The sequence below is a fragment of the Mustelus asterias genome, chromosome 2, assembly GCF_964213995.1.
Source record: "Mustelus asterias chromosome 2, sMusAst1.hap1.1, whole genome shotgun sequence".
NCBI lineage: Eukaryota > Metazoa > Chordata > Chondrichthyes > Carcharhiniformes > Triakidae > Mustelus > Mustelus asterias.
In genome coordinates, this window is record NC_135802.1 from 78,021,603 (window position 1) to 78,049,400 (window position 27,798).

Here is a 27,798-nt window from a genome sequence, read left to right on the forward strand (position 1 = left end):
GTTAAAAAAAAACTGTGACCCTCCAACCTAAACCAATTTCTTTTCGTCCATGAACCTATCTACGGATCTCTTAAACGCCCCCAAACTAGGCGCATTTACTACTGATGCTGGCAGGGCATTCCAATCCCTCACCACCCTCTGGGTAAAGAACCTACCCCTGACATCGGTTCTATAACTACCCCCCCTCAATTTAAAGCCATGCCCCCCTCGTGCTGGATTTCTCCATCAGAGGAAAAAGGCTATCACTATCCACCCTATCTAAACCTCTAATCATCTTATATGTTTCAATAAGATCCCCTCTTAGCCGCCGCCTTTCCAGCGAAAACAATCCCAAATCCCTCAGCCTCTCCTCATAGGATCTCCCCTCCATACCAGGCAACATCCTGGTAAACCTCCTCTGCACCCTCTCCAAAGCCTCCACATCCTTCCTGTAATGTGGGGACCAGAACTGCACACAGTACTCCAAGTGCGGCCGCACCAGAGTTGTGTACAGTTGCAACATAACGCTACGACTCCTAAATTCAATCCCCCTACCAATAAACGCCAAGACACCATATGCCCCTGTGACGTCACACCCCCTCCCCTCCCACCCCCCCCTCCCCCCAGGGGATGAGACGTCACACCCCTCCCCTCCCACCCCCCCGTTCCCCCAGGGGATGAGACGTCACACCCCCTCCCCTCCCACCCCCCCCCTCCCCCCAGGGGATGAGACGTCACACCCCCTCCCCTCCCACCCCCCCGTTCCCCCAGGGGATGAGACGTCACACCCCCTCCCCTCCCCACCCCCCCCTCCCCCAGGGGATGAGACGTCACACCCCCCTCCCCTCCCACCCCCCCGTCCCCCCAGGGGATGAGACGTCACACCCCCTCTCCTCCTCCCGCCCCGACCAGAGGATGACCTGGGTCAGAGAGCCGTTGCAGTCTCTGACCCCGCTCTTCGGAGGCTGCAGCGGCGACTTCAGACTTTTATTTTGCAGGTGGGTAACAGCACGGACGTGGATCGGGCCAGAAGACAGTGAAGTGGGATTTGGCGGTAGAGTTGGGCGCGCGGTTCATTAAGTCGATTTAAATGCATGCAAATGCATTTAAATCGTCGGGCCGCCCGATTCGGGTGCGGGCCGGACCCACGCCCGAATCGGGTGTCAGTAAAGGCGCGATCTGCTCAGATTCGGGTGCAGATCGGGTTAAAGGCCCGATGCCCAACTTTACCGCGGTTTCGGGTGCGAAGTTTTGGTAAAATCAGGCCCTATGATTCTAATATCATGTAAATTAACATTTTAATATATTGAAATAATTTATTCAGCCTCTTGCTGGAAATGGGCGAGAGGCTGGCCTTGCTGGATATCCGGCTCCCGTAAGATTGCAAGAGCCAAGAACTCGAGCGTGATCCTGATTCCCCAGCTCTTGCGCGATTTTACCAGCTCGCGTTGCCCACTGGTAAAATGCCACCCATAATATTAATTGATTTAAGCACCAAGTCAAAAATCAGAGAGGAACCTTGCACAAATGGATTAACCAGTGAGATACCAGAGGAAATATAAACCTCAAGCTGGCATAGCTTGATTTTCTTGTATAGTATATGCTGCAATTCTCTAGTCTCACGTGCCCCACTGCCAGCAAGAACAGAGAATTTAGCACTCAGCCAATCCTCCATTCACTGCAGCGGGACCAGAGAATCCCAGCTGCAAGCGAGGTTGGAGAATTCCAGGCAACAATTTATAGTTTATTTCTTAATTAGTGTTCCAAGTAGGCTTACATTAACATTGCAATGAATTTACTGTGAAAATCCCCTTGTTGCCACACTCTGGCGCCTGTTCAGGTACACTGAGGGAGAATTTAGCATGGCCAATGCACCTAACCAGCACGTCTTTCGGATTGTAGGAGGAAACCGGAGCACCCGGAGGAAACCCACACAGACACGGGGAGAATGTGCAGAATCCACACAGACAGTGGCCCAAGCCAGGTCCCTGGCACCGTAAGGCAGCAGTGCCAATCACTGTGCTACTGTACAAAATAGCGACAAGCACAGATGTCTCAGAATTAATCACAATAGATGTTGAGAAGTAGGAAAAAATCTTGGAAGAATCATTCTGGAGTACAAACCAACAGCGTACTTCCCGCAGCCTAATGCTCTCTTTAACAGCCCCAATTTAATAAATGATAGTTTACGCTGTGTTTGAAGTACAAGAAGCATCTAATTATTAACTCTTGGACTCCATAAGAGAAATACTTTGGGTATAGGCCAGCAATAGGTTGTCTATAATTTCTGCAGCATCTTTGGGTTAGGGAGAAGATAATCAGCAGGAGGTTCCTGCGCCTGATCGTTATGTACTGATCCATTTTGGAATCCCATGTGTGGTCACTGGGTAAGTACTGAACCAGACTCAGCTGATGGTACCATCTGGTGAATTTCTTGTTGGCACTCATGTGAATAACAGCTACTTGCACAAGGTCAGGAAGGTGACTGATGTCTATTGTACCATACTCCAGCAAGTTGTCAATACAAAAGGGATAGAAAAAGAAACCATTTTAAACCCATTTTGAATTACATTCACTTACCTGACTTTTGTTAACCTATTTTACCCAAATTATTCAAGGTCTACACTCCAGTAACTATAATTATTTGTCTGCAATGAAAGCTGCTTAAAAACATATAATTAATGTACTTTTTAAAGTTCTTGCTTCATTTCCCTCATCTCTAGTAAGATATCTTATCAACTTCAGTAATCATCCCTTGATGATGTTACCTCTTGATGATAAATATTAAAATTGTGCAATAATGGATAAGTTTAAATAATTATATTCTCTTTCTCTAATATATTTTTCCATTAGTGCTAGACACTATCTGATAGAATTGTTTGGCTGACAACCCGAGAGTTGGCCTTGAATGAAAGTATGAACCATTGAGTAACACAGAGAAAGTAAATCCAATGCACAAGTCCAAAGTAAGCCATAGCAGCAGAACATGGGCCATGTGGTAAACATGGAGCAAACACCAGGAAGAATGCTTTCATACGAAGAGGAACCAACCCTTGAATCAGACTTCTTGCAAACTCAATGGAGGTAAAGCCCTTTGAATGATTTAAGAGCTATACAGTGCAAGTGTGTATTGCAGATTTTTAATACTCAATGGAAAAGATAACATGGTCCTCCAAATCAGTTTGAGTTACTGGGGTAGACAACACTACCAACTCTACCATATTCATGAAGGCGATCGGAATTGTTCCCAACAAAGTGAACCAAGACTAAAGTTTTGCTTTTTCTGATTGACAACTACTCTCTCATTTTGGGATGCACTCTAACCATTCACCCTTGCTCATCTGAATCTTTGTTACCCACAGACTCAACCTTTCCAATTCTTCCTAACAGCCTCATATCTTCCACAGCCTGGAGATTGCTGGCTATATCCTCATTTGTATCTTTTTCATTTGTTCATGAGATGTGAGCAATTGGCTAGGCCAGCATTTACTATCCATCCCTAACTGCCCTTGAAAAATTGATAATGAGCTGCTTCCTTGAACCGCTATAGTCCAACTCGTGCAGACATGTCCACAGTGCTGTTAGGGAAGGAATTCCAGGATATTGTCCCAATGTCAGTGAAAGAATAGTGACATAGTTCCAAGTCATGTTAGTATGTGGTTTGGAGGATAACTTGCAGGTAATGGTTTCCTCGTGCATCTGTTGCCCTACCATCTACTGGGTTGTAGTGGTCATGTGGTTGAAGGATTGTCTTGAAGGAGGCTTTGCAATGCTTCTTGTAGATGATACACACATCTGCCACAGTTTCTCAGTGGTAAAGAGAATGTATGTTTAAGATGGTGGATGGGCAGTTAATCATACAGGCAGTTTTGTCCTGGATAGTGTTGAGCTTCTTGAGTGTTGTTGGAACAAGTAGAAGTATTCCATTACACATCTGATTCATGCTGGGGCTTTGGGGAATCAGGATTCAAGTTACTGCAGAATTCTCAGACTCTGCAATATAATATACCTAAAATTCTGACAAGATTCTCATACTGTCTGGAATGAAGGGGACTCTGAAGTCGCAGTGCTGATCCCATTGTAAATTGTAGGCTCATCCTATCTACATGAGCAGAGATGCATATGAAGTGTTATTTCAATACCTCATATTCATGCAGGAGATACAAAATAATGAAAGATTGCTCTTAAATGGAGCAGGATATCAAGGGTCAGTCTTGGAGAAGTAGACAGATGGGAGTATTGTGAGGGGGATAACCTGTCTGTGGGGAGATGGGAATTGGAAAATACTAGGAGTGGCAGACACATCATAGAATAGCAGAATGCCAAAAAGCACAGTATTCACACTTGAGCAAGCAGACAGCTGGTGTATCTTCCAGAAAACCAATTGGTGAAGGATAGAACTGGAGCCAATCTTTACATACTTCTATAAGCATTTCTTTGTAGAGTTAGTCATTATAAGCATACGCCTCCTAACCTAACAATCACAGTGTTACTCTGTGTCTAATTATAGAGGGACAAGTGAATTTCCAATTAATACCCTCCACCTACATACAATGTAGCACTATTAAGAGACAATTAACAGCCTCAGAAACAAGGAAGGCAGCCAGATTAAAGAAATGAATTGTGAAATTCAGAGACGGACCTGTGAATCCTCAGAATGGAGAGCAGATATGTTTGGAATTGGCGGTGCAGACATGCAAAGAATTTGGCGTGCATTTTATTGAGAGAGTTGACTAAGACGTAAGCCCCCCAGGACTCCTTCGCAATGCAGAGAGACGTTCCCTCCAGCAAGATAAGCTGTTACAGAATCAGCAAATGGTCCCACTCCCCTGTATCCCTAAAAGAAATCTTCAAATAATCCTATTTTCTTTTGAAAGCATCAACTGAATCTGCCTCTGCCACACTCCCTGACAGTGCATTCCAGATCCTAAGAATTCACTGTGTAAAAAAACTTATTTTTCATGTCTCCTGGTTCTCAACCCGACTGCCAATGGGAATAGTTTCTCCCTGTCTAGTCTACCCAGACTCCTCATAATTTTAAACATCTGTATCAAATCTCCTCTATTTTCTCTTCTTGAACATGAATCACCCAGCTTCTCCAATCCATCGGTGTAACTGAAGTTCCTTATCCCTGAGACAATTTTTGTGAAATCCTTTCTACTGCCTTCACATTATTTCCAAAATGTGCTGGCCAGAATTAGGCACACAGCTCCAGTTGAAACCAAACCAGTGTTTTATACAGGTTCCTTGTAACTTCTTTGCTTTCGAACTCTGTGGCCCTATATATAAAGCCAAGGCTTATTAACTGCTCTCTCAAATTGTTCTGCCACCTTCAGTGAGTTGTGCACAAATGCCCAGGTCCCTCTGCTCCTGCATCCACTTTTGAATTGTACCCATTATTTTATATTACCCCTCCTTGTTCTTCCTACCAAAATAGATCAATTCACATTTTTTGTCTTTAAATTTAAGTGTTTCATTTATTTATTAGTCACAAGTAGGCTTATATTCACAAAGCAATGAAGTTACTGTGAAAATCCCCTAATCACCACACTCTGGCGCCTGTTTGGCTACACTGAGGGAGAATTTAGCATGGCCAATTCACCTAACCAGCACGTCTTTTGGACTGTAGGAGGAAACCGGAGCACCCGGAGGAAACCCATGCAGACACAGGGAGAACGTTCAGACTTTGCACAGACAGTGACCCAAACCAGGAATTGAACCCAGGTCCCTGGCACTGTGAGGCAGCAGTGCTAACCACTGTGCCACCCTGTGTCCACCTATTCCACCAGTTTATATCTCTTATTACCACAATATTATACCTCTTGTAATCTATCACTTTTTTCCTCACAGTTCACGGTACTTGCAAGTTTTGTATCATTGGTAAATTTTGAAATTATGTCCCATATTCACAAGTCGAGGGCATTAATACAGATTAAGAAAAGCTGATTTCTGAACAGTGAACCCCTGGGGAAACTCAATATAAATCTTCTTCCAGGTCAAAAACGACCATTCACCACTGCTCCACTTCCTGTCACACAGTCCAATTCCTATCCGTCCCTTCTATTCCAAGATCCTTAATTTTGCCGACAAATCTGTTATGTGGCACTTTATCCAATGTCTTTTGGAAGACCACGTACACCACATTAACCACATTCCCCCTCTGTTACCACGTCAAAAACTCAAATTAGTTAAGCATGATTTTCCCTCAACAAATCCATGCAGGTTTTCCTCAGTTGATTCACATTTGTCCAAGTGATGGTCAATTTTGTCCCAAATGTTTACCCAAACGTGCTGCTCCTTAAAAGTTCTTTACAGTCTGTCTTTTTTGTGTGTGTCTGTAGAATGCCTGAATTACCACAATAATGCTGGAGGAGTCGGGGGTGAAAATGGATTCATCGTTGCAGAACACTCGTCAGTCCTTGGTTCTCAAATTTGTATTTTTAGCTTTCTGAAGTCCTGCTCTCTAAAAGGAAGGATGCTAGAGGAACCCTGGATTAACACAGAGACAATTCTGGTCGCCACGCTACCAGAAGGATGTGGAGGCTTTGGAGAGGGTACAGAAAAGATTTACCAGCATGTTGCCTGGTATGAAGGGCATTAGCTATGAGGAGAGGTTGGAGAAACTTGGTTTGTTCTCATTGGAATGACGGAGGTTGAGGGGTGACCTGATAGAAGTCTACAAGGTTATGAGGGGCATGGACAGAGTGGATACTCAGAAGCTTTTTCCCAGGGTGGAAGAGTCAATTACTAGGGGGCACAGGTTTAAGGTGTGAGGGGCAAGGTTTAAAGGAGATGTACAAGGCAAGTTTTGTACACAGAGGGTATTGGGTGCCTGGAACTCGCTGCCAGGGGAGGTAGTGGAAGCAGATACAAAAGTGACTTTTCAGGGGCATCTGGGCAAATACATGAATTGGATGGGAAATGAGGCATATGGTCCCCGGAAGGGTCGGGGGTTTTAGTTCAGACGGACAGCGTTGTCGGTGCAAGCTTGAAAGGCCGAAGGGCCTGTTCCTGTGCAGTAGTTTTCTTTGTTCTTTATTCTGTGATATGGAGCACACCTCGGGCAACCTCGGAGAGATGTCAAAAGTCATGTCAGATTTCATTGCTGCCTCAATGTCAATATCCAAGAAGGATTTGGCACATCTTCTGCCAGCAGCCAATTCCATAGAAATTTAATATGCATTTTGGGCAAATATAGAACTCTGGTGTATTTGCCCACTACTCCAGTCGTGTAGATTCCAGTCCCTGGAGCTTTACAATATTTGCACCAAAGAAAAGCTGAACTTCTATCCTGACCTGCTTAAGTTGACAAGTTTTCAAAATAATTTGGGCATGTGATAATTGAGATTTCAAAATTTTGTAAAGAAAATAATCTCACAAGCATCCCCTGGCAACAGACTCAAAAAAAAACTTGTATCTCACTGGTGCTATTGTAGATTTTAAAATGTAGGTTTTGGATACAAACAAATAAATGATGTGCTTATCAACTGACTAATGTTTCAATGCAGACTCTCCAAATCACCGCTAAGCCTACAATGAATTAATGCGTCATTGACAATAAGTCGTCAATACACAACTAAGAAGCACACAAAGTTAGTCCATCCTCATTTGGACATCTACGTATATCCTGCAGCAGTTAATAGGACAATTGTCTCCTTTTATGGGTGGTTATAAATTTCCAACTTGAAATGAGCTGGAACAGTCCAGTTCTCAGTAGCCACAGATACACAGCATGAAACAGCTGAAAATGAGCATTAATGGCATTAAACTGGCAAAGTACAATGACAGCTGCACAGTAACATCATTTTCAAATGCACTGATGAGCAACATGAAGAGGATACAGCACTGATAGGCAACCTGCGGCCCAGGAGCCACAGGGTTCTGAGTGCAGCCCCCGAGACATTTTGTTGACTGTTGCCCACACACGAGTTTCCACATTCCGCTATTTCCATCCACGTAACTTTTTTTCCTACTAGTATGATTGAAGTGATACGCAAGTAAAGCAAAGGCACATAAAGTGAGGTACGTGCTGATTACACCCAATATTGACTGCAAGAACCATGCACTCCCTCTGCATCCAATCAAGTATATTTATTTTGTTTTTACCACTTGAAGTTGATGACAGTACTATTAATATACGAATGATTAAGCATTTTTTATGACTTAAGAAATATTTAGCAAGCATTAAATATATTCCATTAAGATGAAGGAGGTCCACTCATGTGATCCACTCACTAGCCTAGGTTGCCCATCACTGGGATATAGTATACTTTTTCAGGCTAAAGTGATGGAAGCTTCATTCTCCTTTTAATTGTGTAACACTGAACTGAAGGTGTTGAGACTGGTATATCACCTTGACAAATCACAAACATAAATGTAAATACTCAGTTATTAACTCAGATACTAGAGGACAATAAATCCTCCTTACTAATTTTGGTAAAACTGTTAAATTCAAGGGCAGATTGCTGTTCTCAGGGTGGTCGAGAGAAGTAACTGTGAACTTATTTACAAAAGAAGCAAGTATGGTATGTAAAATCCTTCAACCAAATTAATCTCATGATTATAAATTGGCATTCCCCATTTTACATTCAATTACCTTTTTGTTCTGAGTTTTCTTTATATATGCTTAACTCAAAAATTTATACACAAATAAATCACAACCAATCTTAGATGCATTGTGTCACAATAAATCTTTTTAAAAAGGAGAAATAGAGGAATTCTCTTAGAGCATTAACTGAAAACGATATTAAAATGAATTCAGATCTTCCCTTAAATAATTAAACAAGAACAATCATGTCATGTGGTCGATCTAGTCCCATGGACCCATGCATCCGCTACTAATTTAATCTATTCGTGAAGTATTTCTTCTTTGAAGTAAATCAGATTGTGTCTCATTAAAGATTAATTAATAAAAGAGTTTATGATGGGAGAAAGCATTATCAATCAGGTTTTAATATATTTCTATGTATTGAACCAAGTGCTAATCTAAATCTACTGCATATCCCACGATTTACTTCATAAACAATTAGTTTACTCGTTTTTAAATTAAATCATTAGAAGTTGCTTCCTTATTCTTTCCTGTCAACTTTTTATCTTTCTGTATTCCTTATCATGCTCATTTATCCTAATGTGTTTTTTCCCCAATTTTCCCAAATTTGTCTTCTACCTTAACCTCATCTTCTTTTGCTAGGTTAGACTCTATGGGGCCCAGCAATCCTCAAGTACACATGACAGTAAAAAATAGAATGCTATTTAACAACACACAATATCACTGGATCTTTGCCTGAAACTCCATGGGACATCTTGTGACCTTCAACCCGAACATTAGCAGAGGATCAGGGGAAACCATGGAGAAATGGTTAAAAGGGCTAATTATATTGTTTCTCCAGGGTTTCTAGAAATCTTCTACTGATATTAATGTGGCTAATGGGGAAATTTCTTGCTGATTTTTTACCTCACTGTCTTCAACTGACATATACTTTCCAGCACAACCCAGGATAGCAATTGAAATCAACAAGCCTGGCTGACATTTTCTCCTCCATAGTATGGGAAGTTTCTAAATACTTATAAACATCCCAAATCCTGCACAGACCAAGACTTTATCATTCTTCATAATTACATTGTAGTCCTGAAATTCTATCAACCCATCCCCCATCATAACTTGGGGTGAAAACAGTCATTAGTCTAGTCTCCCACCAATGTTACACTTGGAGACTGGGAGAACCCTTATTTAACTTCAATGCTTTGGAATTCTCTCCTTTCCCCTCATCCTTATCCAGAACTATGATGGAAATTCAATCCATAGAATTTTACAGAATGGAACCCTTATATGATTGAAGAAACTAATCCATCAGCCTTTTGTGCTATCAGGTAACTTGGTTTTAAAACTCTTACTGACACACACCTGGAAAAGACCTTTTATAAATATCCAAAGGATCACCATCCAAAACCACCCCAAATTTTAGTGATTCTCAAAAACCAAGTGTAAAATGTATTTTTTTTTAAAACTTGGAATACAGCTAGAAATTCTAAATTCAGGATCTATGATAAAATCACTTAGTAATATGATCGTGTCAGCAATCCAGGGGTTGGTGAAAGAAAATACACTTGGAGCACCTATAATACAGGTGAAGGAAAAGATAAAATGGATAAATAATACACGCAATGTGAATATAAATGAGAAATGGACAGAGAAAAATCACAAGTTTATACGTTTGGTACAATGGGTGTTGGGTTTAATGTATATTCAGGTTGATATTTTTCTTGATAATTTTATGAATATTCTGTTCATTAAGTTGATGTGTATCATTAATGTGAAAGAGGCCAACTCCTACATTTGGTGTCCAGTATCAATATCAAGCGGTTCCTAGATCGCTTTTGATGCAGGTTAAATGCAGAACAAAATTTCCTCTGCACCAGGTAAATAGCGTACCCATCTGCAACTGCATTAGTGTGACATTTTTGCTTCCCTGATGGACATACATTTAACTTCTTTGAGTGAGTTTGCAAATCTGTTGTCAGTTAAGTAAGTAGTTTTGGGCAATGGAGTCATGGAGAGTGAAACTAGTCTTCAATCATAGGGCAAAATGGGCAATAATGAATCAGCAGCCTAATTTACAGTATGCCCAATGTTTTTTCCCCTTCTTTGCCTGTGAAACTTCTAATGATAGACAGACCTGTTTGGAGTTCCAGCTCTTTCCTATCATTGGACACTTGAAAGTGATTTGGCAAACGGCCTGAGTTCTTTATAAACTTTAATTAAAAATCCTGGCTTTGCACCATTTGCAATTCTTCCAACATCACAGATGTCCAGCACCAACTGTGTGAGACCACTTTCTTCAAGTTGGATGGAGAAAATGAAAGGTTGCCATTTTGCTATCCATCATGTGCCAATAAGATATCCTGTACAACTAAGATATTCAGCAAGTTTATATATGTAGTTTAATTTCAATGTTAAACTGCAGTTTTGTGCACCAAGTTCAGATTGTCGCACCCAATGTCAAAAATATGCTCTTGGAAGATTTCAAACCATTCCACTGCGGGGTAAGTTTTGTTTAATATATATTACAAATGCTCCTTTTGGGGTAAATTTGGCTCTCAAGGATAAATTCGTTAGACAGCAAGGCTAAAACATTTGGATTAAATTGCAGATGGGATGCCTGAACCAACATGTTGTTACGAATGCAAAATAGTTTGGCATTCAAGTGATTATTGACAGCAAGTACTGTTATAATGTTATTGAATTGAACCCAGCAATGGACATTGCAAGACAGATATTTCTAAAAGCCAAGACTGTTGCAGCTTGGGGCAGTCAGACAGCATAATCTGAGAGAAGGCTGGAACAGAGTTGAGGAGATTTAGGAAATTAGCTTCAAATCAAGCAAAACAATCCACCACCAAAGTGAAGTAGCTTAGTGTGTGGATTATTTTTATGTTATTATACAAAGATATGTTGTATTTATGGAAATAAATGAATTCAATCAGAAACAATGTTCTGTAGATATGTTCAATGAAATATAAAACTTTCAAATCAAGTGTTTCTTTGGTCTGCCTTTAGAAAGATTGAAGAAATACATATGCAAAAAATACTTATCACAATGGAGTTCCATTCATAGAATCTTTACACCACAGGAAGAGACCATTTGGCCCATCGAATCTGTACTGACACTCTGACAGAGCACCTCACCCAGACCCTATCTCCGTAACCCCACATATTTACCCCGTTAATCCCGCTAACCTACATATCTTGGGAAACTAAGAGGCAATTGAGCATGGCCAAACAATCTAACCTGCACACTTTTGGACTGTGGGAAGAAACTGGGGCACCTGAAGGGAACGTATGCAGACAAGGGGAGTACATGCAAATGCCACACATTCACCCAAGGCTGGAATTGAACTCAGGTCCCTGGCACTATGAGACCATTGTCACTGCCCCCTAGGTCATATTTTATAAAAGCACAAGTAGGACAGTGTAAATCAAGCCCCTTAAAAGTTTTAAAGTTTATTTATTAGTGTCACAAGTAAGCTTATATTAATGAATTTACTGTGTATGGCCTTTAAATCACCTAATGAAGCAGTTGCTGCTGCTGAACCCAAGTCGGCATCTCACATCAGACCTAAATTCATAATAGCTTTCCTTACCACTGAGTGAATGGTAAACTGTAGAATTAGAAATTTATTCCGGTGTAAAGATTGCCTGGTAGATGAAGTGGTTATGAAGGCTATTTTTACAATTGACATAAAGCCAGTTACCAATTGAACATTTGTATAACACCAATTTTGTGTATTAGAAAATCATGCATCAAAAACAAAGGATGCAATCTTCAACTTTGGCAGGATTGTAAAAGGAAATTGAAGAGTGGATGGATGATATGATAACCCATGCATTACTCCCCCATTGCAGCCAAATCTCCTGAGAAATATGTATAAACAAAACAAAATTATAATCTATGTAACCGCACATTTTATATAAATAGAAATGCTAAAATCAAGATCTACCCTCAATAAATTATTAACTATAAACTATAATATTGTAGCCATTGTCATAAAGACAATGTACTCAAACTCACTACCACATATGCTCACGGCCAATAGAGCTGTAGGCTGGTTGCATTCTTCAAAGACTGTTTGGCAGAATGATTCCATTTAATATTAACACTGCAGCTACAATTCAAACACGAGCCTAAATCTGAAGTCAGAACCCTCATTGACACCAGAAGAAAATGGAGTGAGACTTCTTGGAGGACGGAATCTCACCCTTCTCCACTTTGATCCCAAGTAATTTCTGCACTTAACACTACAAGTATAGAATACAAGGTTAGATTTTGTACCAAGTCAAAATTGCTTCATACCGACACTAAATCTATATGTAAATGTACCCTGATACTCATCCGAGCTCAAGCAACGTGAGGCCACCTCCCTCAAGTGTCACGTGCTGCTTTGTTAGGATTGCTGAAAATTGGTGGTATATTGGTGGCACTCTTGTTAAATATCCAGAAAGTGGAATGTACCTTCAAATACAACCTGGATTTATATAGCATCTTTAATGTAATTAAAACATATCAAGATGTTCACAAGAACATTACCATGCAAAATCTAACACTGAGCCAGATAAAGTGATGTTAAAGCAGATGATGAAAAAGTTGGTCAAAAGTTTTGTGGAATGTTTGAAATGAGGAAGGAAAGAAGTGAGGTGGAGATGTTTCAGGATGTCTGAGGCTAATGGTTGGATTAGTGCAGGCATGTTCACAATCACCAGTATTGGAGTGATTGAAATTAAGAGATAAAGCCAGCACTGGAGGAGCGCAAGTATCTCATAAGATTGTAAGGACTGAGAAGATTACTGATATAGGGAGTGGTGAGGCCATGGGAGGTTTTAAAACCAAGGGATGAGAAATATAAAATTGAGCCGTTGCTTAGCCTGAATTCAACGTAGGTCAGCAAGGACAGGCATGATGGGTAAACGGGATCTGGTATGGGCTCTCCAAAGATTCACCTGCATAAACTCCCCAAATCTAATACAGACCACACATTCCCTGGTTTTTCCAGAGGCTCAGTTGGTAAATGTAATTGATGTGGTTCTAAGGCATTAAAAACTGAAAGATTTAAATTATATCCTCAACCTGTGCTGTTCAGCTAATCTGAGCAACCTTATCAATAAGAGAATCATCATTGGCCTCCATGTTCCTGGGTTAGGGACAGAAAAAGAGGCAATAGTTCTCACTCTTGATCCCTTATTTGGAAGTGAATGTATACACATTGGCAATGGGTTCATGCAGTTTTTAATCTCAGTTCTGATGCAAACTAGAGTAAATTGTCCTTTCAACAAATGTTATGTTAAAATTTTTTTGAAGGTTTTCATGGTGAGAGCAGCAACATTGTACTTCATAAGGCAAAGTTCCTGTTGTAGATGTTTCTTGTCATTGATGGAGTAGATTCTGCTCATGAGGATGTTGGAATCAGATTGGAGGGTGGAAGGATGATGGAATGATTGGCAGTTCAGGTATCTTTAGTGTGAGTGGGTTTATGCTAGACTTGATATAATGGTGTATCATTACAAGAATTAGTGATGAGAATGTCAAGATATAATATGGAAAATTGTTCCATCTTTATGGCAAAATTAATATTCAAACTATACTGTTAACTTATAATACTATTATAGTCTTACGACATAATACTATTAAGTCTGCACTGAAACTCAATTGTTCCCATTACACAAGATTAACACACCCACTTGTTCCATTACAACTGCTTCAGTTAACACACAATCAGCTTCCCGTACACTAGTTCAACCTCTCAGACTGCAGTGGATATAGAAGCCTGACACAAGATGCTCCCTTCATACCCACAAAGACAAGAAACCATCTCACAATAAGCTAGGAATTTACAGCATTGCATGCAATGTGGACTTGTCTACACTGGAGAAACAGGCTGCAGCCTACATTCTAGACTCAAGGAACATCAAACCTGTTTCAAACACAGTGAGTGGGAAAAGTCAGCTATCATTAAACATGCTCAACATAATAACCGCTACATCCAATGGTTCAACTCTAGAATTACTTCATCCATCATGCACTGGCATACAAGATGAGTCAGGGAGGCCACGGGGATCCAGCAGTACACAAACCCCCAAGACAGCGGCCTCTGCTTTGTGACATCTGGCTACTCTTACTCAAGAAGCACCTTGCCATCCATTCTACATTGTCAACCGATCAGCAGTAAGATTCTGCCCACATTCTCATCCTCCAGTCTGTATAACTCTTTCACCTGCTTCAAATGATGGATAAAGTACACTGTCTGAAATGCCAAGATTTCCCGGTTCTTTAAAGAACTTTTTTTTAAGGTAATAACTTCTGCTTTCACAGCAGATTTTACATGGTGTAACTGTTACACAATACCTTTCCTTCCCCATGTGGAATACCTATTTGGATAGGTCATCAGAGGGTAAACAATGCGCTTGGGAACATACCCAAGAAAGAACTGATGAATTTGGGAGTGAATGATAAACTAAAAATATCAATGTATGTATCTCCAAGAGAGCAAATACATCTTGCAGTTTATTTTTGTGACTGTGCAGCAATTATTCTCCAAGTGACTCCATAGCACGTTTATAGTCACAGCTTTCAGGCTGACAATTCGCACTATAACTATAAAAGGTCAAATGCAAACTGAATTGAACTGTTAGTGCAATTATCATTAAACAAAAGATCACAGCACATCCCTATTTCATAAACACAACCCTGTTTGAAATACAATGTTAAACATCACACACTGAAAATAATTTCAAAAGAAGATTGTTTATTGGAGACTGAGGTCAAGACCGCACAGCATTCCCGAGAACATCATAGGCTTTTGACATTAGTATTGGTCCTGCAGATCATGGCAATAGCAAAACCGGAATAAACAGTTCATGTTGTACAAATAAGTGTTTCACATTTTGAGTTTCTAATGAATTTTAATGCTACACTCTTCCTCCAGCATAATTAAAATTAAATGTCTACATCAGTGCACGCAATACTGTTTCCACTCAATTAATCTAATATGAAAGTTATTATTGTTGATCTCCTAATGCATAGTGACACACACAGTTCATTTTTCCAGGACTCTCTTTGTCACTTTTATGCGGTTTGATACACTCAATAATGAGTGAGTTTAATTGACATGGTTCAGTGGCAAATAAGCATTTGCATCAGACAAATATTAGGCAATGACAATCTCCAAGAGACAGCCTAACTCCCTCCCCATGACATTCAATGGCATTACCACCATGAAGTCACTCGCCGCCAATATGCTTGGGACATCTTTGACCAGAAACTCAACTGGCCCAACTACATCAATGCTGCAGCTACGAGCGCAAGTCAGAGGTTGGCTTTTCTGTAGCAAATAATGCACCCAAATCCTCTCTGCCACACAAAAGGCAGAAGTCAGGAGTGTGATGGAATATTCTACATATTCCCGGATTGATGCACCTTCAACACTCAAAAAGAACAAAGCAATTCACTTGATCAGTGTCTCATCCACCTTTGCATCTTTGACTTCCCATGGCTGTACAGTATATTATCTAAATTAAAGATACAATGCAATAAGTTGTCAAGGCTTCTTCGGTAAAATCTCCAGAACTACAACCTCCACCACCTGGGTGGACAAGGACAGCCATTGTACTGGAGTAACATCAACACCAAGTTTCCCTCCAAGTTACACACCACCCTGATTTGACCAGTAGTAGTCCAACGGATTAGAGACGTGAACTCTGTTTTTCTCTTCACAAATGCTGCCAGACCTGCTGTGTCTTCCCAGCATTTTCTGTTTTTATTACATACTACCGTCCCTGCATTGTGGCTGGGTAAATTACATGGCAACTGGGAATGGGCAATTAGTGCTGGCCCAAATCCAGAAAGGTAATAAAAAGTCAAGACAGTGCGAAACCGGTTCAAGTGGATGGCAATCACACAAAGTCCCGGCTAAAACAATATATTTTATTAATTCCTGCTACTAATTTTCTGACCAATTCGAGTGATTGGTCGACAGTGAAAGCCAGCAACATTCCTGGATAATACTATTGATACTTCGCCATCCCGAGTCCTCGCAGTAGCAGAATCGTCACTTTGAGCACCAAGCGAGCGCTTCATAAATCCTCTGAGTTAGCCCAAGGGTTGTAACTGCTGGACCCGGGGCAGTGTCTGAAATTTGCTCGTGTTGTTAGACTCCTTACTGTGTTTAGCCCAGTCCAACGCCGGCATCTCCACATCATGACTACCATCGAAATTTGCTGCACAGACATCTCACTGAAAGAGCAGGATAATCAGGCAGATCTCATCAACGGCACTCACTGGAACAGCTCACTGGGAACAGACAGATAGAACAAGCCCACACCGCCCTCTTTTGGTTCACCGTGCTGTCCTGGTTGCTCCGTGCGAACAGCGATCGCCACTGCCACTTCCAGCTTTGCTTCTGAGAATGGCCTTAAGGCTGCTCTTTGGTTCTAACTTCCATCGTGATACCAAACGAAAGAAAAATGTGGGGGTGGGATTATATGTTTTCTCCTTCTTTAAACAATAAGTTGAGAATTTAAACCAGCGCATTTTCTGGAACCATTTCAGACCTTGTGCAGCTCAGCGCTGGGTAATTTTACCAGCATTGTGTGTCGCACCCTGAAGAGGGATTGTCCACCAATGAGTCTTTGATGCATTTGTTTCAGATCGGAGTCTTTTTGTTCGTTTGGAATCTAAGTTCGAACGGATTTATTTTTAAAAGGGGTTTCAAGAAATACAGTACTTAATATTGTGAAGAGATGCTAATTTTTTTTGTATTTTTATTCCAATTCAATCAAATCAAGTCCAATTCAGAGTCTCAAGTTGAGACATTCCCGATCCAAGCTGACAACACAGGGCTCTCACCTCCTGTCTTGGGCTTGATCTGGAGATGCCGGCGTTGGACTGGGGTAAACACAGTAAGAAGTTTAACAACACCAGGTTAAAGTCCAACAGGTTTATTTGGTAGCAAAAGCCACACAAGCTTTCGAGGCTCTAAGCCCCTTCTTCAGGTGAGTGGGAATTCTGTTCACAAACAGAACTTATAAAGACACAGACTCAATTTACATGAATAATGGTTGGAATGCGAATACTTACAACTAATCCAGTCTTTAAGAAACAAAACAATGGGAGTGGAGAGAGCATCAAGACAGGCTAAAAAGATGTGTATTGTCTCCAGACAAGACAGCCAGTGAAACTCTGCAGGTCTGCAGGGCATTCGGCCTCTGATATTCGGGTAAGCGTTCTCCAAGGCGGCCTTCGCGACACACGACAGCGCAGAGTCGCTGAGCAGAAACTGATAGCCAAGTTCCGCACACACAAGGACGGCCTCAACCGGGATATTGGGTTCATGTCACACTATTTGTAACTCCCACAGTTGCGTGGACCTGCAGAGTTTTGTTTCTTAAAGACTGGATTAGTTGTAAGCATTCGCATTCCAACCATTATTCATGTAAATTGAGTCTGTGTCTTTATAAGTTCTGTTTGTGAACAGAATTCCCACTCACCTGAAGAAGGGGCTTAGAGCCTCGAAAGCTTGTGTGGCTTTTGCTACCAAATAAACCTGTTGGACTTTAACCTGGTGTTGTTAAACTTCTTATTGGGCTTGATCTACATGATCCAAGCTGATTGGAGTAGGAATAGCTCCTCCTCCAAGGCGTGATCTCATTTGCATCTTAGCCAAAAGGTCGAGATGCCGCTTTTAAAAATTGCTTCAAATGAAGTTAAAATGTAACCTAATGACTTCAACCAAGCACAGCATGTTGATACGACACTTGATCTTAGCCAAAAGGCCGAGAAGCTGGGGCAGACATAATCATTAAACATTAATTGGCGCAAAGCACCATGCTCACCTTTCAGTTTTACATTATCCTTTCACTCAAAGTGCATAATTGCCATTTGTTCCATGTAGTTCAGATGCAATAATTTGAAAAATCTATAGGAAATGGAGAGATTGTAAAATTCACTGCATGGGAATCATTGGTTCTATTTATTCCTTCATGGGATGAGCGGTTGCTGGAAAACTCAGCATTCACTGCCCATCTCATTGCCCTCGAACTGAGTGGCCAATTCAGTGAGCAGTTAAGAGCTAATCACATTGCTGTGGCGCTGGAGTCACACTTAGGACAGGCCAGGTAAGGACGACAGATTTCCTTTTCCCAAAAGGACATTAGACAAACCAGAAGTTTATTTATTAATCACTAGTAGGCTTACATTAACACTGCAATGAAGTTACTGTGAAAGTCCCCTAGTCACCACACTCTGGCACCTGTTCGGGTACACTGAAGGAGAATTTTAGCATTGCCAATTCACCTGACCAGCATGTTTTCCGACTGTGGGAGGAAACCAGAGCACTCAGAGGAAACCCACAGACACGGGGAGAACGTGCAGACTCCACATGGACAGTGACCCAAGCTGGAAATTGAACTCAGGTCCTTGGCACTGTGAAGGAGCAGTGCGAACCACTGTGCCACCGTGCCACCCGGATGTGTTTTTACAACAATCAGTGATAGTTTCATGGTCACCATTACTGAGACTCATTTTATATTCCAGATTTATTCATTGAATTTAAATTCCACAAGCTGTCTTGTTAGGGTTGTATTATATTGTGTTTAATTAGCTAGGTGTGCTGGCATCGCGATAGGGAAATATAAATATGTAGCACACATCAGACATGCAGTGCTGGAGCTAAATCATCACCTCCCCATTGGCAAGAGTAAGAGGCCTGAGACATTTTGTGTGACTGTGACTGATTTGAATTTGTTGAGAAAGTTGCCAGTCCTCAATGATGCTAACAGGCAATTTGCCCATCCAAGGTAAGGGTGGGAAATCCAATAGGTCCTCTGCAGTGTTATGCAGGAAGTTGAATTTTAGGTGGAGTGTGGCGGATAGAGCGGTGGAGGTAGAATCCTGCAGGTTTATCTTCTTCCACTGGGAAAAAGATACAAAAGTCTGAGGACACGTACCAACCAACTCAAGAACAGCTTCTTCCCTGCTGCTTCCCTGACTTTTGAATGGACCTGCCTCGCACTAAGTTGACCCTTCTCTACACCCGAGCTATGACTGTAAAACTACGTTCTGCATCCTCTCCTTTCCTTCTGTATGAATGGTATGTTTTGTCTATATAGCGCAAGAAACAATACTTTTCACTGTATACTAATACATGTGACAATAACAAATAAAATCAAATTAAATCAAAAATATTCCTGCAGGTCACCGCGTGGTTGCCAGTGGTGTGAAGATTCACGCTCCCCCAGCCCACAAGCATCAATGTCATATTGGTACCAATGCAGAGTGATCCATTTGAGGACCACGAGTTAGGTTGCTCTAAATCAAATACCACCAGAGTGCCTGTGGCTCACATGCTGCACTTCCAGAGCTGAAAATTCCAATCAGGCTCCTGTCCATTTTGGGTTGTAGTGTTGGCCACTAATGTCCAGAAAAATCAACTCAGGTTGGCTGACGCATCCAGTGGGCAGTCGATTTATTTTAGGAAGCTTGGCTGCTTACCAACCTGTTTTTCAACCCCAATGAGGCAGTGGGCAGACAAACATTTCCTCCCTCCATTTCCCCAAACCAAGCCAATGACGAAGGCCTAAGTGGAATCAAAAAGTAAAATATGGAAGATGCTGAAAACCTGAAACAAAAGCAGAATGGTGGAAACACTCAACAGGGTCAGGCACAACTGTGGCGAGAACCAATATATTAACATTTAGGGATGCAAACCCTTCAAAGAAAAGTCCCCAAGTCATACTTCCTCTTGTCTGATATCAGCATGTAGTCCCTCGCTCTGCAGGGACAAACTCCACTGCTGTAAACTTAACAAGTTTATGTGCAAGCTGGAACATGACCAGAAGATTAACTGACTAAAACTGTTAAGCTTATCAACCATTGTGTTAATCCTGGAAATAATGTTAATTTAAGCATAGACTCAGATTCTAATCCTATTTTATTTGTAGCCTTCAAAATAATTTTAATTCAATTCAAGTATGGTCTTTTGTTCATAAATTTTATTCACATATTGCTCCATCTTGGAAACAAATACACAAAACTTAATTCCTGTTTCCCATATTTTTCATTGCATATCATTTAAAGATTTTCAAAAATATATATATTTTTAACTATGTAACTTGTTTCCATGCTGTAAACTTTATTTTCCTAAACTGGTCCAATCGATGTTTCTGCTCCACACCAGCCTCCTCTCACCCTAATACAAAATCAAAATATTGCAGAAGTTGGAAATTCAGTAATTAAAACAGAAATTATTGGAACTACGCAGCAGGACAGGCAGCTGCTATGGAGAGGTGACTCTCCTTCCAAAACAGAGTAGTGGAATGACAGTGTTTTGCATTCACACATCATTCCCCAGTTCACAGCAATATTAAAGATGGGGGTGTAAAAGGACAGCTGGCAAATCTAGTTGATTGCAGAGAGGATTTCAAACTCAAACTGAAGATCATAAATCATAATATAAATGCACTTTCCAATTCTTCAGATCCCAAAGTTCGTGGTACCAAGAACAGAAACATGCTTTTAAAAAATAATTCCCGACTCACTTTTCACTCCTTTATCCCAAAAATGAAATTTGAAATCATTGCAAAAGTTAAAAAAAAAATTGAGTTCAAGTTTTCTGCGTGGCAGGCATTGTGAAATTCAGATCAGGCTTTGTAGGTGAGTAGTCAGCAGCAAACATGGGGGAGAATCAGGCTGTGGTTGGAGGAGCAGTTAAGATCAGCAGCTGTGCATATGTGGAGATAGAAAGAGAAACTGTGGGGTGTGTGCTGCCATGTTTCCCGCACCCGCGCCCAGCATCCTCCCCCCCACCCCTCCAGCAGGCTCTCTCCCCATTTCCTTTGGGATTTCTACCCACTTCCTCCTCAAGCTCTCTGTCTACACTTAGCTACCATTCCCCCCCCACTGCTCTCATCCTGCTCCGCGCCACCACTGCCCGCCCCCCCCCCCCCCCCGCCCCCCCCAGGCTCCCAATGCTACTCAATCCCCAACTTGGCCTGTCTCTCTCTGCATCCCATCCCAAGCTTTCCCCCTGCTTCCCCCTAAGGTGAGAGAGGGGAGGGGAGTGAGAGAGGGAAGGGTGAGAGAGGGGAGGGGCGAGGGGGGGCAATAGAAGGGAGTGGGGGGGTGAGAGAGGGAGGGGTGAGAGAGGGGAGGGGCAAGAGAGGGGAGAGGCAAGAGAGGGGTGTGAGAGAAGGGAGGTGAGAGAGGGGGAGGGGCAAGAGCGGGGAGGGGCGAAGGGGCAGCAGAAGTGAACGTGTGAGTATGCGGAGGAGTGCATTTGTGTGGGTTCAGAGAGAGAGACGAATGAATGTGTGTCTGGCTCATCCCCATCTCTGGGTTTTCATTCACCCCCCAAACACCAATCACACACTCTCACCCATTCTCAGTGGGTAAGGCTGAGTGAGTGAGTGAATGCCTGAGCCTGGGGGTGAGCTGGGAACACATACACTTTCACCCTTTCACACTCTAATGGTCATCTTTATTTATTACCCATTTCTTTTTAAATTCTCAATTTATTGGTTTGACATTTTCTTTGCTCAGCAAGTTTTATTTTCATAAATCAGCCTTACAAAAAAAAATTCATGTTTAATGTGTCAAACCTTGTCCTTCCAAAATGTGCTAATCAGCACCTTGAGTGAGAAAGAAAATAAATGTGCCCCCTCTTCCCCCTTCTCCCCCACCCCCACCACTCCCACCCCACCACTAACCACCCCCCCCCCCCCCCCCCCCCCACTATGCAAAAGCATGGGCAGGCCTGGTTTAGTTGAATTTTCTGGATGATTGCAAAATACAAACAAAGTTAATTCTTCAGAAATCACAAAGGTATATTGATAAATTGGGGGTACAGGCTATTAAGTAGCAGATGGAAGGCAATGTAAAATGATGTATTTTAATAAAATAAGAGCAGCAATTATTGGACTCAGATTGAACGTCGACTCCGCACTAGAGAAGGCCTGAGGGATTGGGGGTACAGGTTCACACAACATTAAATGCAGCAAATCAGGTTGATGGTTTGTAAATAAAAACTAATGGATTCTCAGGTTTTATCACAAGAGGTACAGAATAATAAGATCTCAGTTAGAATACAATGGGCAGTAATGGTCACAACACATTAGGAAGGAATTGGGGCTTAAGAGAAAGTAGAATGCAGATTCACTGGGATGCTATCTGGTATGAAGAAATAGAAATACAAAGGAAGACTTGAAAAATTGAGCTATTTTTGTTAGCATAAAATCATAGAATCATGGAATCCCTACAGTGCAGAAGGAGGCCACTTGGCCCATCGAACCTGCACCGACAACAATCCCACCCAGGCCCTATCCCCATAACCCCAAATACTTACCCTGCTAATCTCTCTGACACTAAGGGACAATTCAACATGGCCAATTAACCTAACCTGCACATCTTTGGACTGTGGGAGGAAACCCGAAGGAAACCCACGCAGACCCGAAGGGAACGTGCAAACTTCACACAGTCACTGAAGGCCGGAATTGAACCCAGGTCCCTGGCGCTGTGAAGCAGCTGTGCTAACCACTGTGCCACCCTGTAATGTTAATAATATATTCTCAAACTCCTGGCCTAACTTCAAACGTGCAGGTCTAGCTAAAGAAAGAAAGAATGCTGTCAGGCTGAAGGTGGCATTCATCAGTGAGCCACACCAGAAGTGACTCCAGAAAGTTAACAAATACAGAAAATATTGGAGTAGGATGATTAAGGGCAGCACGGTGGCACAGTGGTTAGCACTGCTGCCTCATAGCGTCAGGGATCCAGGTTTGAATCCAGCCTCTGGTCACTGTCTGTGTGGAGTTTTCACATTCTCCCCGTGTCTGCATGGGTTTCCTCCAGGTGCTCCAGTTTCCTCCCACAGTCCAAAGATGTGCAGGATATGTGGATTGGCCATGCTAAATTGCCCCTAAGTGTCCAAAGATGTGTAGGTTAGGGGGATTAGCGGGGTTAAGGGAATGGGGCACATGGTGGGCCAGGGGACGATGCTCTGTCGGAGAGTCGATGCAGACCTAATGGGCCGAATGGCCTCCTTCTGCACTGTAGAGATTCTATGATTCTAAAGCACAACACTAATTGCAGAGTGATAAGATACCATTGTTTAAAATTATGAAAGGATTGGAAACGGGAAAAGAAGCAAACTGTTTCCGGTCATTGAGGAGTTTCGATCGAGCGTCCATGGATTTATGAGTAAATATAAAAAATTCAGAACAGAGGGCAGAAGAAACTTCTTATATAAGGATGTGGGTCTGAAAGTCATTATGTCAACAGATTTTCTGTTCACCAGTCATCCTATTCCAATATTTTTCTGTATTTTGTTAACTGTCTGGTGTCATTTCTGACGTGGCTCATTGATGAATGCCACCTTCAGCCTGACAGCATTATTTCCTTCTTTAGATAGCCCTGCATGTTGGAAGTTAGGACAGGATGTCTGAGAATATGTTAATAATTGGAAGGGATCGCCAACACAGTTAAATGTAATAACATTTTCCTTCAATGCTGCAGACCTGCTTAGTTCAATTATTGAATTTACCACAGAACATTAACTTAAACCCAAACTTGTCTTTCTGTCTTTCTTTCAAAGGAGAGTAGTCATAAATCTTAACCAGTCATCAGCTCCATGTGACATCCAGAAACGGCAGAGGGCATTGGATACAGACAAAACTATCAGCCCTGCCAAAATGTTGGCTGGAATATTGTGGACATGTGCTCCAGAATTGGCGGTGCAGCTACAATGCTGGTATCAACCCGACAATGTGGAAAATTGCCTCGGTACATCCAGTTCACAGAAAGCAGCACAAACCCAGCCAATTACCATCCTTACAGTCTACTTGTAATCATCAGCAAAGCATTGGATGAACAGTGCTATCAGCTGCACTTACTCAGAAATAAACTGCTCACTGATGCTCAGTTTTGGGCTCCATGGGGGTCACTCAGCTGCTGACTTCATTACAGCATTGGTCTAAAAATGGGACAAAAGATCTGAACTCCAGAGGTGAGGTGAGAGTGGCTGCCCTTGACATCAAGTGACATCATTTGACCAAGTGTGGCATCAAGGAGCACAAGCAAAACTGGAGTCAATGGGAACCTGGGGGAAAACTTCAGAACAACAAACCTAGCACAAAGGAAAAAGGTTATGCTTGTTGGAACTCAATCATCTCAGCCCGAGGACATCACTGCAGAGGCTCCTCAGGGTAGTGTCCTAGGCCCAACCATCTTCAGTTGATCACCAATGACCTTCCCTCCAAATTAAGTTCAGAAGTAGGCATGTTCACTGATAATTGCAGTGTTCAGTACCATTCGCAATTCTTCTGGTATTGAAGCAGTCTGTGTGCCTGCCTGGAGCATGACAACATTCAGCTTGGGCTGATAAGTGGCAAGTAACATGTCACACAAGTGCCTGGCAATGACCATCACCAACACAGATTCAATATTAGGACATAGTTATTTTCAGAGTATGTGTAGACTTCTGGAGGTAGTTATCTCTAAAATGGACCATCCTGCAGTTTAATGATTCTTCAACGTGCGTTTATATTGGCAAATCACATCATTCCTGTACGTGCTTGTCGGATATAAATAGCAAAATCAGAATTATGGAGCTTGTGATAATTAACCTAATGCAATTAAATTCGTAGCATTAAACTGCTGAGTGAAGCGAAAGACAACATGTACAATCGTGGGGAATTTACACCACAGACAGCGTGCCTAACTTTGCTGAGGCCTTTTGAAGTCCCACTGCGCTAGTTTGGGCTGTGCGTTTTTTAAACACACAAAACGTAAGCATGTGTGAGTATATTTGCATTCGGCCATTTAATACCTGGAAGCCCGGTTGTTCAGGCTCCCCAGTGCTCGATACTGCTGAAGCTCATTCGTCGAGTCACTTACCTCCGGAATAGGCGTCTGGCTTCATGGCAAACCTAATCACCTTAGAGCGGCATCGTACACCCCAGGTACACGGCCGGGCTGCACCGTTTCAGTGAATAGCATCAGTTAATTTATAAACCTTCTCTTTGCATTAATGGTGGGGAAATCATCTGTTGCAATTTTATTTGAATTAGACATTGCCTCTTAATGTGCAGCATAGGTGTAGTTTGCAATATGCAGCATCATTAAACAAATCATAGAATCCCTACAGTACAGAAGGTGGCCATTCGGCTCATCGAGTCTGCACCGACAACAATCCCACCCTACCCTCGTAACCCCACATATTTACCCTGCTAATCCCCCGAAACTAGGGCCAATTAAGCACGGCCAATCAACCTAACCTGCACATATTTGGACTGAAATGTTACCAAAATCTCCTGTACACCGTGGGCATTCCCCATCTCTTGTAGTTCCAGAGCTGTCTGTAATTCATCCAGAATTTTATACATCAGTAATTAACCTTGGGGAAGAAATCCTTATGAGACAAGCTGTGAAAATGTTCGTATGGCGGAACTGTTCCAGATATGAAAAATAATACAAGTTTACTTCCTCCGTGTGCTCTTTTGAATGAAGTATCATTCACAACTCCGTTTGGCCTGGATTTTAAAAAGAAAGCTTCTGATCTTTCGCAAGATGCAGTGTTTTAACGATCTGATGAAATCTCTCCACAATATGGAATCGCGCTGGGGATTCCCCCTCAGCGGAAGTTCGTGGGTTTTGGAAATCTGTCTGAAGCTTGATTTTGATTTACCTCTGAATCAAGAATTATAAATAAACCAAGAGGTCAAATATCAGGTAAAAATAGGGTCCATGCTAGGGGTCCATTTTCAATATAAAGGCCCTCACAGATTAGACACAAACCCTTGCCACCTCACTTACAATACAATCAGTCCGACTGATTGGACCAGATAAAGGAATGTGCAAATAAACGTTTCATTTCCAATCTACCTTGCATTAGACACAGGTTCTTTTTTAAGAATGCGGTGTTCAACATTCAGTCCTCTCGCCATCAGGTCTCTTTTTATTCTTCCCCAGCATTTCCACTACATGACAAACCCTCTCCCCCTGAGAGACAACGTGACTTTAAAACAGCGTGCTATCCCGAAGGGGACACAGGCTGCCGATGAGACTTGGTGATAGTAACAAGTATTTGCCAGAAGCGGATTTACAGTTCGTATTATAGGCAGGCAATTGCACTTCTTACTTTAACCATGTATTCTCCTTTTCCGGAGATAAACTTTTGACACAGAGATAGATCCGTGGTCGCACAGGGTCCCCCCCCCCCCCCCCATTATAAAGTGTTGTTCAGACACCCTGCATACATACGCAAAATAAACAGGGCTTCCATTTCAGCTGCAGAATGAAGCAATTCAATAAGCCGCTTGTATCGGACAGCGTGTGTCGAGAATCAGTGAGCAGGGAGAACAGCGTACAGTGCGCTCTGATCACTGACCCCTTTTAGTAACTGCATTGGGGGCTTCCCGGGTTTAATTGCTTGTTTTATATTAGATATATATTTCTGTCTGGCGTGCCCGAAAGCCAGCAGCTATTTACCAATGCTTTACTAGTTTTCTAAGCTGCTCTCTGAGTTTGCCCTATTGTATATTAAACGCTTGCCAATTCTATGCTGTAATGTCAAGCGTGGCATGAACCCACTGGAGCCTTAACCCCAGTTGTCCCATTCGAGATATCTGGCAGTGAAAACAAACCTGATAAATCAGCACGATCTCTGAGCGGGACTGACAGTAGAAACTGTAACTGTGGTTCCCCACTGACTAAGGTTTTATATCATAACAAGAAGAAACTTTAAGAAAATGGAGACTCAGTACCTATTGGATCCTCGCTCTGAAGATGCGCTGAGTTGTGGTGACAGCTCCTCAAATTGAATAAAAGCTATTATTGAAATTGCATCTTTCTTTCGCTCGTTCCTCTCTCTCCCCACAGATGAGAAATCCCAACTGTTGTGAATGTTCCCTCGCGGAATGAAATGAAGATAGCTGAAATTCGATGTTCCGTGATTCCTGTAATTCCAATCGTATTAGCCACATTAGCTGTTTTCCTCTTCCCTCTCCTTTCAAGTCCCAGTTTCGATCCAATTGGGTTCCGCTCTGTGAAAGGCTGGTCTGAATGAATGACTGTGACTGGAGCTTTCTCGTCTCCTTGCCGCTGGTGTTGCCTTGCAGAATGTGGCTGACCTCTCAGTCTGGCTGCAATTCTCAAGCGCCTCCACTCACCCGCAAGCCCGGCAGCCCGAACTGGAACAGTTTCGCATTCACATGTAAGGGCACCACGGGGTTTGTTTCCCTGTCATCAGCTCCTGCCCGGCTCCAGCACTGCTCTTGGAGAG

General features: G+C 42.1%; 1 protein-coding gene across 1 annotated transcript in view; it reads right to left on the reverse strand.

The window, feature by feature from the left end:
- The window catches only part of calcr (calcitonin receptor), a 304,999-nt gene extending 277,465 nt beyond the window's left edge, over nt 1-27,534 (reverse strand). Inside the window, exon 1 of the mRNA XM_078237649.1 lies at nt 27,281-27,534. The gene's annotated coding sequence lies outside the window, so the exon portion shown is untranslated. The remainder of the gene's footprint in view (nt 1-27,280) is intronic.
- Nucleotides 27,535-27,798: the final 264 nt, after the last annotated feature.